Here is a 14,428-nt window from a genome sequence, read left to right on the forward strand (position 1 = left end):
CAGTTTTGTCCATTGGACCTGACGGTGACTGGCATTCACGCCTAACGTGGCAGGCAGCTCAGTCTCAGTAAGTCTATGCGGGCTGCCAAGTGTGTGGCGCACCACTCCTGCTTAATATCTGTCTGAGGCCCTGGGCATAGGGAGGATGAAAATGGGGAGAAAGCGAAAAGACCCAACTCTGGGTCCCAGGTGTGCACTTAACGCTACCTATCAATTCCGGCCTGGGGTGAGGCAGACTGCAAGCCAGATCAAATCATGAGTCAGAGTTGGGGGATGCATTTCAGCCTGCCTTATTGCCTGGTCAGTCACATGGTAACGGTTCAGACTGAGATGGAATGAGTCAACTGTCACAAGAATTCATCCAGGTGATACGGTATGTACAAGAGTGTGAACTGAATATAGACTCAGTCATGAAGTATTACTCTAAATCTTACACTGAATGTATGCATACAGTTGTTGCACCTCGGAGCAAGTGACACATTTTGATGTTATTTAAAGTGAAAAGAAGTCAAAACAAGCCCTGCAGCTGCAGTGAACGCTCATTAAAAGCACTTTTTCTACAAACGTCTTTGAATTTTTACTTCTTGTTTCATAAACTTAAACAAAAATGAAAGCTAATACAGACATTTGGAGAAGTTTTCGTATTCTAAGTCAGAACTTAGTAAGTCCCCCTTAGCAAATATCACAGCTTCACAGGATTTCTGTTCTGGCTTTATTTAATTTTCACCTACTCTTCTATGCACAGCGCTTCAGCAGATATATTAAGGCTGTCTCACTGGATGTTTAAGATCCACCCACAGCTTTTCAGTGATTTTAAAGTCAGGTGACTATTCCAAAAGCTTCGGATTTTGTTTCTCCAGTTAATTACCTTGTGGGAAAAGCTAGCTTTTTTCTCAGTAGCAAATTCTTCACCGACTGCATGATATTTGAACACATCTGCTGATTTTTAAATGAATCTATTTTTTCTCTCTTCTTGTGCAATTCTTTCCTGTGTCACTGGCTGTAAAATAAATAAAAAGCCAAATATCACCATCACGTTATGATTTAAACGCAGTAGTAGTGGTGGTAGTGCTAGCTTGACATGTCTATAGCATGTCCTAAATCACTCCATCCTAGCTACATGTTGCTTTGCGTGCATCGTGTGTTGACCTTTGTACTGAGAATTCAAACCGTGCTGTATGTACTGTATAGTGTTGCACCACCGCTCTTATAATGTAGGTGTATTGCAGTGTTTCTGAAGCAGAGGTTTAGTTTTTTCTTTCCAGCAGACATTTGGTTCCATTTAGCTTTTTGATCATGTTAAAAAGTGGATATTACAGCCTAAAGAGAGCATTGATGTCCTTTTCATAGCATCCCCCTACATCGAGGCTTTCATTTTTAGAACCTCACAGGTTATTCAGTCAACCCCATGGATTTTATTTTTCTTTTTTTTGGTCTTGAACCATCACCGGCTCAGAATCAGCTCCCAGTTTTTAATGACTAGTTTTAATGAGTCAATTAAAAGCCCAACAAGTTAATAGTGAAGGGTGTATTTGCACCTGCCCCAGTTATAGTTTTATTATCTTTAATTCATTTTTTAATATCGATGAAATAAGAATAAATCATGAAGCTACATATGAAGATTTTATGAATTTTTTTTATTAATTTGTTGCACTGCTTTTATTATCTTCTTTTCACATATAAATCAGCAAAGTATGTAATTTGCCCAGGGGTGGCCAAAAATTTGCTGTATCTATGATAAGAGCCGACAGGACAAAAAAAAAAAAAGAAAGCACCAGCAGTGTTCAAGGAGCAGGAATGCCAGCATCTGAAGCTGCCTATTATATGTCTCCCCATATCCACCCACTGCTTGGTCCAAGGCTGTCTCTGCTGCTTAACTCTTGCACAGGGACTCTCTGTGATCCAGCAGAGCTCTCAGTGCAGGGAGCATGGTGCTGATGCCAAATTCCTGTTATCCAAATCCGTCGGCACTGTCTCATTTAAGAGATAAGAGGCTAATCTACAGGGTGGGCAGGAGATAGACCTAGAAATACAAGGCCCCTCTTGTCGCTTGCTCGCCATTCACCACATAACTGGAATGTGTATAGGCACGTGCAGACAAACAAAACCTTGAGGATCTTTTCTCTTTATCCCCTTAGGCTTAGATGTGATTTTAAAGGATATAAATCACAATGTGTTTGTTCTATTTATCCACCTGAATTGCTCTTATTTTCTTTTTCAGATGTGAATCATAGCCAGCAATGTACTTCTTTTTTTGTTTCCAATATATTACTGAATAAAGAATCATAGCTCCGAGCAGTCAAACAAATCTGCTGCAAAGATTAAACTTAATATGACCCACATATGAGTAAAGACTTCAGAACTCAGTTGCTGATGAAAAAATAATCTGTGTTTCAGTGGACTAGTCAACCGGTCTTTCACAGTCAGTGTGCTTTTGAGCAAGGTTTTTAAATCCTAACTAGTACTGATTTTTAGAACTGTTTTGTGCTTTTAATGAGAAAGATGATTTAATCAATAAACAACAAAACATTTTACCAACTTTAAGTTAATAAAAAAGATTTATCTTCTTGATAGATTCTTGTTAGAGCTGAAAAAAAGTTGCCAAAGTTTTCAAGCTTTAAAACATAAACCATTGCACAAGAAAACTGTCTAGAATGGTGCCTGGTAGACAAGTAAGTAATTACCTTGGCCTTACGTGAGGTTGAGATTTAATATTTAGCCCTAACATCAGTTAAGCCTTTCAGTTGCCAAACCCCGAACACTGCTTGCATTGCTAGAAAGTAATGCAAGCAATTGGAAGTGTGCCTGGAAAAATAGTGAATGGAAGAGCAAAGGGTTAAAGCTGGTGAATAAACAATTGTTTCAATAATTAAATCCCAAGGGGACAAAAACAGGCACAAAGTGCCACACAAACCCACTCTCTATAATAGTGTTTCTTGTGGATTGTATTTTCCCCCTTGTTAGGTACCTATTACAAACATTTTGGCCTTTATCCTTTTTGTCACTGCTGTAAGCCCAGCGTGGGGCAAAGTTTGTCCCTATTTGACGGTAAGTGTTACACAAACAGGCAGGAGATTGCTATTCAGGATCACACATTAACTGAGCCACATTTGCTTCTATGCATATTTCTTGTGTCAGCAAACACAGGCTATTTAACGGTTCAACTGCCAACTTTGAGTACCTGTCAAAGTTACAAAAAACAACCAAACTTCACAATAACTGATGTTGCCACACTGTTGTGGTGTTGTGTACAGTAAGGTATTGTGTCCTAGCACTGATCTCATTACCTGTTTCCCTAACGCAGTCTCTCACTATCAAGATCAAAAGCTGTTTGAAGGTTCACTTCATACCTGACGCAACACAGTCAGCATATAGCTCTCTCTCTGAAGTTATAATCAAGCGCCTGGAGGTGTCCTGAGATAGGAAAAATGCAAAGTAAAGTTTCAAGATTTAATAAATGTAATCTGCTTCATCTTTTGTTTACAGTAATTAGAGAGTTTCAGAATTCATAAGATTTGTTATTTCTTTTCTACTTATGCAGTTTTGAGTGTTGCTCCCTCTTTTACACATCTTTGAAATGAATGCTAGAACTCCCTCCCCCTTCGACATGCTTATAAGATTGAGTTCCTGCCTACAGGCTGTTTCCAGCCACAACACTTGAAACTATCCCGTCATAATAATGCCTACATTGCACATTTGTGCACCTGCGGATGATACATTATCTTTTGCACTGTTCAAGACATAGCCTGAAGGAACACTTCCTCTCACAGCTGCCATGATGTCATCTCCATTTGGGGTTTTTTTTTTCACCTCCTTGAGACCTACAACCCACAGCCTTGACTGTGGTCTTGTTTTTGAGACATTAAAAGCAGAAAAGACGACCTGCATGAAATCTTCCTTTTAAAAAATGGTTTTTATTAAAATCAGAACACAGCTTTGGATAAAGCTTCATTTATCTTGGTGCAAGAGGAGACTCATTATTATTAAATGAAAGGAAATATGGTAATGACCTCACTCTTTTGTAAAACTGCGGAGGGATAGTCTTGCATCCACAAAGCTCAAAAACAGTGCTTTTAAAGTTCTGCTTTTGGGTTCAGATAAAAGACGTTTTAGCGCTAAGTGGTGTCGTAGTGTGTCACACTGTTTTACATCTAAGGATAAACGTTTCTTCTGCCATTACATCTAAAACAATGCCATCTCAGAACTTTAAGCTGTAATTAAGCAGGAAATACTTTGAGATATGTCCCTTGTAATACTGATAAGGAGAAATGTCCCTTTGAAATACTCTTGTATCTTGAAAACGTCACTTTTCCCCTGGTAAATATGTACACGTAACTTTCTGAACGCTTACCATGGAAAATGTGGTATTTGAGGCGTTCCCTCTGTCAAGCCGCACCGCTTTGGTTTCTTGTTACCTTGTGATTCGAGCCGATAATATGTTTGCAATGATTTCACAATGCTGAGAGTTGTACATACACCTTTAAGCTGTGTTTATGCAGTTTTGTGCAGTGATGGGAAAGCAAGCTTTGTAAGCTTTGCTCAAGGACAGCTTCGACCGCGCTGTCTGTGAAACCACCGAGCCATCAGTGTTGCTTAGAAATGAGATGATTCAAAGACTTACGTAAAATAAATTATGCTGATTTATTTGTTTATTTAATTTTTTTTACATTTATCACATTATTGAATCTTTTATTTTTTTAATTGCATGACTGTTATCAGATGGACATAAAGGGAATGCATCAGGGAACTAAACATATTGGTGTGATCACTTAGTAGTGATCAAGTGTTTTAGGAATGCGTCATCAATTCAATATTGCACCAGTCAGAAGACCATTGCACCGATAAACAACAGCTTAAATCATGGCACTTGCAGTATGCTTGACTAACTCTCATGATGGAGAATTTAAACCTGCAATGACTGATTTCTTTGGCAGCCGTGACAGCTTTTAAACAGAACATTGACGTATTCTCACCTTTTTAAATAGCACAGTTGCTTATTTAACCTCCTCCACAGTTACAGTGCATTGGGTATTATCATTCATTTGGAGATATGTTTCTTTCCACCTGACAATGTACTGTAAGCTCAAAATCAATTCTCTTTCACCCTATTCTTTCCTTTAAGAAACAAAAAACTAGCATCTCATGAGGAAAATAATTAGCTCTTTATCTCTGTGGTGCCAGGCAGATAGTCTACTATGGATTTCTAGAGGACAATGAAGTTGTTGGCCTGACAACGAAACAATGAGCTGAAACTTGGAGCTACAAAGCTCTTATTTTAAAAAAAAGGAGCTACAGATTTGAGTGATAATTCTCCGTAGGTTCATCTTTATCAGCAACCCCTTTCACTTGTCACATTGTGTTTATGTTGTTGTTTAATATAAATATTTATTAGAGCCGTAACTGGCCAAGCGGAGAACTTCATTACAAATGACAGATCGAAAACACTGAGAGCTGTGAGGCATGTGTGATGCTCCCCTTCAATCTTAGCTTTGATAGAAATGTTTAAAAAAAGGGCTGAAAAGTCTCTTTAATAAGTTGGAACAGCTTTCTGTGGATCTGAGGGAAACTCATCCAGTGGATTTCTTTAAATGCTGCTCAGAAATGTTCCTGGTTTGACCTTTTTTTTGTTTTGTTACTTCGCCTAGAAAAAAAAGGTTATTTTTTAAAACACATTTTCCCTCTTTGAAGTATGCATGTATATTTTTGTGCACTTGTGTTTATATTTGTTATATATTTATATTTATGCTAGACTTGTCTTCATGAGACTTCAAGGTAATTGATGAAATGGATTATCTCACGCCTCGTGACATGAATATAAAGTGAATCACAATATGAAAATGATCCCTGTTCTCTTACAGGGATGAGATTTTTTTTATTGTGTATTGACAAGCAAAACAGAAAGCACTTATGGGTCAAAGACAGTTATAACTATTGTGATATGTTTTTGTAAATAAGCATTAAACATTTAAATACAAACAGGATTTAATTGTGCATGTCGAAGTTGTGTTTTCTCATTTCCCCGTGTTTACTGGAAATTTAAAACCTGTTGTTTCTGTAGTCTTAGAACATAAATTATAAAAGAAGTTGGTTTTTCAAGCTTCTACAAAAAAAAAAATTCCTCATGTTTTATAAGTAAACATTAAAAAAAAAAAAGATATGTCAAAGCATTGCTCCTTGCTTGAGAGAGAATCAAAGATGAATTTGGCTTTCAAGAAGATCAAACTACTGCAGAAGTAACTTTAATGAAAGGAAAACCTACTGTGAGCTCTGGCATGTGGAAGCACACAAAAGCCGACTATGTTCAGTCCTCCCTCCCGTACATTTTCACTCACCATTAGTCAGGACAAAGTAAGAAATGGCCCAAAGATTCAATGGCAAGAATGTTAAACCATGTTTGTTTGTGCATGAGAGGAGCAAAGAAAAAGAAGAAAGATGTTCCACAGCTGAGTAATTATAGTTGTTGTGCTGGTGTCATCTCTTGATGTTTCAATGCCATTAAGTATGAGGGGCGTTTGTTGAGCTTGAATGGTCCCAGACAAGCAGGGATGATATACATTTTGTTTGGCAAAGCAAATGGGGGTCCATATAGCACGGCTGATTAAAGCAGGAGCAGAGCTTTTGTGAATTTTGATCTCATTTCTAACTCTATTTGATCAAAGAAATTATTATGTAACAAAGAAATCAAATGGAAGCATCACAGGCTTAACTAAAGCGAATTTCGAAGTTGAAGTTGAATCACTAAAAATAAATCCAAATTCATGTTATACTGCAGCAGCAATGCAGCATCCAAACACATATAACAGGGAGGGAATGTGATTAATTTCTAGGAAAACCCAAATCTAGATAAATGAATTTGTTCATCATCATCATCATTATTCACCACCCAGGTTGGCTCCATCATGTCAAAAGACTGGCACTTGTAGGACCCACGCACCCTAGTGGTGGAGGTATCAATTTTGTCTGCAAGATAGATTTAAAATCACACAGCTCCTCCTGCTGTTTGAAACACAGCATTTCACTCTGCCACCGGGCTGCATGGATCACGGTAAGTTATTCAGTAAAGCTTTATGGTTGAGTGCCTGGTTCATGCGGTGACAGACCCAACAACAGTAGGAAAGCAATAGTAATGCTTGCTTTAAAGCCTAAACTTAAAGAAACACTATAATGTGTCTCTCCTCCCCTTTCTACTGTAATGTGTCAGGTATAAAATGACTTTGTTCACCAATCAAACCTGATAATTCTCACAATTTTCCTCTTAGTCCTGTTCATTTTTAAATTTGTATCTCTGTTTTCACACAACTCATCCTGATTCCTTTGTTTAATTCCCTCACTTTGTTGCATAAAGATGCTGGAAACATTCCTCAGAGATTTTGGATGATGAGGACATAATACACTGTGAAGACCATTTGAGTACAGTGAACTCATTGTCATGTTCCAGAAACATGTTTGAGTTGATTTGAGCTTTGGGACATGGTGCGTTGTCCTGCTGGAAGCAGTCATCATTAGATGGGCACACTGTGGTCATAAAGGGATGAATGCGGTCAGCAACAACACTCGGGTAAGTTGTGGAGTTTACACAATGAGGTGGTACTACGAGGCCCAAAGTGTGCCGGTAAAATGTCTCTCACTCTATTACACCGCCAGCAGCCTGAACCTTTGATAAAAGGCAGACTGTATCCTTGCTTTCATGTTGTTTATGCCAAATTGTGACCCTAACATCCGAATGTCACAGCAGAACTCGAGACTCATCAGACCAGGCAATGTTTTTCCAGTCCTCTGCTCCCCAATTTTGGTGACCCTGCGTGAACTGCAGCCTGTTCTTCGCTGACAGGAGAGGCACCTGGTGTGTTTTTGTTGTTTGTTTGTTTTTACTGCTGTAGCCCATCTAGCTCAGTGTGTTTTGTGTTGAGAGGTACTTTACTGCATATCTTGGTCGTAACAAGAGGTTACTGTAGTTACTATTGTCTATTGTTCCTGTCAGCTTAAAGCAGTCCGGCCATTCTCCTTTGACCTCTGGCATTAAAAACATGCATTTTCAGCTAGAGAATTGCTGCTTACTGGATATTTTTTCTTTTTCGTACCATTGTCTGTAAACCCTAGAGACGGTTGTGTGGGAAAATCCCAGTAGTTTAGCAGTTTCAGAAATAATCGGACGAGTCTGTCTGGCACCAACAAATATATTATGTTCAACGCCACTTAAAGCTCCTTTCTTTCCCATTTTAATGCTCAGTTTGAATTTCAGCAGGTCGCCTTGCCATGTTTGCGGCCACAGATTTGCTGCCATGTGATTGGCTGATTAAATATTTGCGTTCATGATCAGTTAAACAGATGTATCCAAATAAGTGGCAAGATCATGAATGGCATACACAAATAACAGCTGTCTTTCCAAAGGTTTCTCCCTGAATGACATTCTTGTTTCTCATTGTCATTCAGTCTGATTGTGAAAGCCATACCATACTTTATTTTTACCACAGTTTTGATAAAAACATTGGGCAGTTCCTGTCTGCCTAGCTTGCGCATGCATTTGGATCCTTGTTAACATTTTTAGACCACTCGGTAAATCATGTGACACTGTAAGGGTTTAAAATGTGCTCAAGCCCAGCAGTTCCCTAGGACATAATTGCCATCATACCTTAGGGAAATAAATTCTTAATAACCTTAAAAGCTGTTTGAATGTATCTGCTGGAAATATCTTTTCCCACAAGTCTTATTTACTTTCTGAACCATAGCTGCTCTGTTCCTTTTTGACTCCCAGCCAGGACGAAATGTCACCATCAAACGATGAAACAAAATGTAACAGCGTGCAGAGACATTGGTTTAAAAAAAAAATTCAAGCAGTAATGAATAACAGTCTGTTATTTAGAAATAAAAATACAAGTTCACATCCATCCTGTTCTCATTCTTTGGCATGAATGAGAGCCACCTGAGATAATTTGTGAAATAGATGGAGATGTCATGCTCAAATTACCCAGACGGTTCCTCCTTCATTCAGGAGCGGTGGGAGCTGTCTAGATGTCTTGCTCTAGTGTTTTTAAATTAATGAGCTGTTTTTCGTGAAGTGAAATTCGCTGTAGGTGTCTTTTGCTTGGTGTGAAACAGACAAATTTTCTTCCTTCTGCCACTTTAATGTTGTTAATTTCACATTTCTTAGAAGGGAATGCCAAGACTTATGAAAAATCAGCGTAATTTAAAGTCATCACAGTCCCAGCCCTTCACAGGGTAAGTGACTTCAGAAAGAGTATATACTGCGAATTATTTAAAATGATACACAGTTTATTATTGTGCCCCTCCCCTTTGCAGAAACGCTTAAAACAACAGCAATATCAAGACATAGACACTAGATGGCGCCATGTGAGAGAAAGTTACTGGTTTAAAACTTCAAAAGAAAGCTTAAATTTAAGCCCTGCGCCACCAACTTTGCTGGAGCCAGTGAATTTTGATCTGCACATTTTATAAATTGACTAAATATTTGCATTATTAAGATTACCGTTATCATTGATATGTAAAGCCTAAAGCCTGAAACTGTACTCAAAGATGGGTAATCTGTCTTGGACTCAGCGGGATAATGTTTAAGGTGGTTAATTAAAATCAGTTGTAATGTAATGTTTTGTGATTTATTTTTATCTTTTTAAAGTACCCTTCAGGTATGAAACTTCTCCCGATCATTGTGCATTTCTCCATCTGATTCCGTTTTATGACTGAGACAAGTTGGTGTACAGTGAGACCGAGCAAGCACTCGTGATCTTGAGTGTGTCAATCTGCGGTGCGACGCACAGGGCGAAGAGGCGCGGCACGCTCTCAGCAGAGGTCCTGTGAGGACTGGAAGGATCACAAAAGCAGCACACCGACCGAGGCAGGGATGAAGAGATATCAGACACTTGGAAGCAGCTGAACCGGAGGATTTTTACCCAAAGAGCACTCGGCTCTGTCCCACGGGCTGCCTCGGTTACTGGCTATCAGGGTGAGCGGGGTGGTCGCTGCCTGCATCTCTCTCTCTGTGTGTGTGTGTGTGTCTCTCCTCAGCGCACAGGCGCTCTGCACTCCAGTCTGCTGACACTCCGGGAGGACAGTCCGCACTACACCTCCGTGTCATTGGACTCTATGTGGATACAAAGCCCGGCCAACACAGATCCATGGGGATAGTTTAGAGGGAACTGCTGACTGCGACCTTTGCATGAAATCAGGTAAGTGTCGGTTTATTTGGAAAGGCACATTTTTGGACAGCTAGTTCCCTATTCTCCAACTTAAAACACCTCTTATCCAATACGTGACATTCTTGCTCGCTGTCGGCTTCAAATATAGTGTCTTATTTCTCGAATCAGGCCTACATCAAGCCATATATTTACAATTTAGCTTACACATTCGTCTCAGCAACCACAATCAGGCCCTTTAACTGCCTAATTCCTGCCGTCGTTCTAAATTACTACAGTCCCTAATGTTTTTACTCGTGCGCACTCATGTGAGAACAGTGTAGGATGAAATCATTTGTGTGTGGAGCTGAATTAATGAAGCCGTAAAATGACTGGGTTGTTAAATCCAGCATATGGCAGAAAGTCCCCAGATGAGCAGGGGACAGCAGTAAGAGCGGGGAGACAATTGGGCTCTTGTGTGTGTGCACGGTTTTATGATAATGAAAGTGGACCCCGTTGGCCAGGCCCGTCCTGAAACACAAAGATCATTCTCAACAAGTCCCGTACTGTGGGCGCCCGCTTGGTGCTGAGGCAGCGAGTGTATGTGACAGCACCATTATTCACCAAGATGCCTAAGTGCACTTGTATTGCACCGCATGGAAGAACTATCATAACAAGCTGACCCCTACGTAGGGGTATATATTGTGCAAACGCATTTTGTCTGGAAATGTTTATAATTTACCCTAAATGTATGAATCCGTCCACATTTGCTCAGCTGTAAGTTTCTAAACAATAACACAAATGACACTCTTTGACTTTCCTCTCAATTGTGCACACACTGTTCCTAAGCAGTACTCCTTACAGGATTATTCTCATTTAGCTGTTGCTTCCAAATATATTGGCTCTGGTATTTCAGTTTTCACTTGCAGTTTCATTTACATTTTGCAATAATCTGAGCATATTGTTTAGGCTCCTTAGTACAATAGAATCAATTAAAAAACATCTGAGAGTGGACCTTCTCATCGATTTAGGAAATCATCATCCTTGCTGCCTGGAGATGCTCATGAATCTTGCATGTTCACATCCGGAGAGAAATGGGGGCACAATTAGAGGATTGCACATTACTTAGAGTATAGATGTTTGGCTCGGATGCAGTGCGTTGTATGGCGGTTCTACTAAAGGAGCAGAACATGATTTAGATATGTGTTCTGAAAGGACAAAGGCGAGATCAATAAGAAACTGATTTTTCATCTGTGTGTAGTGAACGGGGCATCTGCTTGAGTGCAAACACTATTTATTTCTGGGAAGGGAGTAGGACATACAATTTGTCTGATATAAGAGGCACACGTATCTTTTAAAAACACTCTGGGGGGCAAAGAGGCGGGCCATCATGTATTGCTGATTCTCTGTCCAGCTGCAATTCCTTAATGCACTCTGAGAGTCAGAGATCTAATAAGAAGTGGAAGAACATCTTCAATAATGAAACCCCACCTGCATCTCTGCTGCAGAGTGAGGGCTGGGGCTGCGAGGCCTCATAAATAACAGAAGCCAGACCTGACACGTGCTGCTCCAATGTCTGGGAACTGCCAATAATCCGTCAGCAGGAGGGAGTAAAAAAAGGCACAATGCTTAGTTTTGCTTTGCAGTCATCAAGTAAATGTAGCTCAGCACAGCAGCTTTACTCTAATAAAGAGTTCTGCAGAGTGATATGAAGGGATATTCAATCACTTTTTACTCATAAGGAGAATACGGGAAAAGCATTCCTGTAGTGAAAGCAGCGCATGGGACAGCAAACAGCTTAAATTGCATGCAGATTTCAATATTATTCTATTGATTTTATCGCACCACAGACTTATCTTTGTCTTATTTTTTTCTGCTTTTCAGCAGTAATTTAATTGTAATAACTTGCAGTGTTTGAAGCTTAGGAGTATCATCGTCTTCTTTCAGGCTTTAATTTAGATGTTGTATCACAGGAGCATTTTTTCAATACATATCAATTTCCTCTCTAATACTTGAGATAAATCCCCTGTAGCAATTAACCTGCTTTTGAGTGATTAACCTGTGCTTGTCACTATCTAATAACTACAGACACTTGAGGCTGTACTCCTATTGTGATCATTATTATTCTCATGCTTTACCATGAGACACAAGAAAGCTATGGAACAACATTACATGAGTACTTGTTGATTTGTGATCTGGCGCCCTCCCTGCATATAAACAGCACAGAGAGCCTTTTTTGGATCTTCTTGTATTGCTATGAAGAGACCCTTTCTTCTCTAACACAATGTGACCCTCACTGCTGTTCTTTAAACAGACCCAGTGGCTGACAGAGCTTCGGGCTGTCCCTGCTATGAAAAGATAGCTCTGTGCTGAGCTCCAAAGATTGACCAAGCAAGCCTCATGACTCTCCTGTTGTGTCTCACAAAGAGTCTCATGAGCATGATTTATTTAGTCCAGAAGTTACCGTCAAAGAGGACCTTTTATGCTGTCTTTACAGAGCGCCTTAAGAAGTAATGATAGGTGTATTCTAAACACTCAAATCCAGTAAGTCCTGTATGTCGTGCGAATAAGCTAAAAGACTGTCTTCATGAAAGTAATCCGCTCTGCTCTACAGAACACTAAATGGAGGTTTTTCTTTCAATTGGCCATCTGCATCTATGTGTGTGTGTGTGTTTGTATGCGACAGAGAAGGAGAGAAGCTTTTTATCCCCCCTTCAGCTGCCTAGCGCGTGAAATATTTAACAGGGACCGCACTATTTTTGGGTTTGTGCTCAGTTTGTTTTGAAGCTTATGTAATCCGTAGTTTCAGCTCAACGCGCGGTAATGTTTTATGTCAAATAATACACCATTGAGTCAGCCAACTTAAGCGTAGTGATGCTGCAAGCAGTATAATCCTGCAGACGAACTGTGCGAAACTATAAAGGACATTGCACAGCTGAGAATTATGATGAGGACTCCTGCACCATCTGTGCACTGATGGATTTGCCATGTTTAATGCAGCGTCTTGTACCTCAAGGAAGCGGGGGCCACTCCAGATCGTCTCAGGTTCCTTGTTTCTCCGAGATATTGATCAACTTGTCTCTCTTCCCTCCAACTGTCTCCACCTCTGCTTGTTTTCTTCCTCAGTTTGTCTCCCATCTCGCTCACTTTCTCCTCCCTCTACTCTCCTCTCCTGTGAGGTGTCAGATTCTCTGACTCATGCCCTGGTGTGGAGGATGGGAGGAAAGCAGGGATGAAAGAGAAGAGAGAAAAGTCATTTTGCAGATAGAGGGAGTGACCTTCATCCAGTAAGAAGGATGGGATAAAAGCTGGAGTTAATACCCTGCCAAAGTGTATTCTCCACCATGCCAAAAAGCCATTCAAAATGATATATGGTCCTAGTAGGAGCTCTCTGATAATAAGAGACATGCCATTGTAAGGAGAGGCAAGGCAAATGATTAGAAAATTTCAATGTTGTATCCAGAAGGATAAACACTCGGGGACAGCATATGAAATATGCTGAAGATTTTTGTTTGAAACCAGATTTTTATTTATTTGTTTATTTTTTGTTGGGGGGATTTGACAGTTAAATGACAGTTGTACAATATGTATGCCTGGGCCCCACTGTCCCTATGCTAACTAAAGCCAGTGTAAATACAGGCTCAGACAGTGACACGCTGTGCCTGGGTCCAACAGCCACATGGCATATATATACATATATATATATAACAATTGACAGCCCACAAACATCTCCTTATAAGGTCATTATCTGCATGTTTGTGTTGTTGTTGTTTTTTTCCCCCCCACTGGCAATAATGAGAAGAAGGGAGGGATTGGGGTTTACCTAATGAGGGGATGTGTTTCTTTGTAAAAACAACTGCATCTAGAACTGATCAATCGCAGAGTGGCCACATTCCTTCAAGGGTATATGCTTATTAATCCCCATTGAGCCAGAACTAAATAAATACTGCTCCACCCTGACAGTGAGAGAAACTGATGGCATTTTATAGACTCCCGTGCTAGTATGTCAATTACACTGCTGTTCATTAGCTGCCGGGTTCCCTTGTAAGTATGCAGATTCTGCCACAGAAAGCTGTCTGTGTCTAAGCTGTATAGACAAACTGACATGACTGTAAGTTGCAATGACAAGAAGAAGCCTTGACAGTAACGATTCCTGCCACTTTTAAAATGCAGCCGTTTCCAATATCAGTGATGTAAATAAACAGTGGCTCTACAGCTTGTGTGAATAAGATTATTGTGTGTATAAATGGCTACAAATGTATTACCCCCCACCACCACCCAGCTGACAAACCCACAAA

General features: G+C 40.0%; 1 protein-coding gene across 2 annotated transcripts in view; it reads left to right on the forward strand.

Moving 5' to 3' along the window:
• Positions 1 to 9,705: 9,705 nt before the first annotated feature.
• Positions 9,706 to 14,428, forward strand: part of LOC120719095 (poly(rC)-binding protein 4-like) — a 35,282-nt gene continuing 30,559 nt past the window's right edge. The window contains exon 1 of one of the 2 annotated variants that reach the window (XM_040008004.1): positions 9,706 to 10,184. The gene's annotated coding sequence lies outside the window, so the exon portion shown is untranslated. The remainder of the gene's footprint in view (positions 10,185 to 14,428) is intronic. The other variant, XM_040008003.1, reaches the window with a different exon arrangement.

Source organism: Simochromis diagramma, unplaced genomic scaffold, assembly GCF_900408965.1.
Source record: "Simochromis diagramma unplaced genomic scaffold, fSimDia1.1 OVJJ01000545.1, whole genome shotgun sequence".
In the NCBI taxonomy this organism is placed as follows: domain Eukaryota; kingdom Metazoa; phylum Chordata; class Actinopteri; order Cichliformes; family Cichlidae; genus Simochromis; species Simochromis diagramma.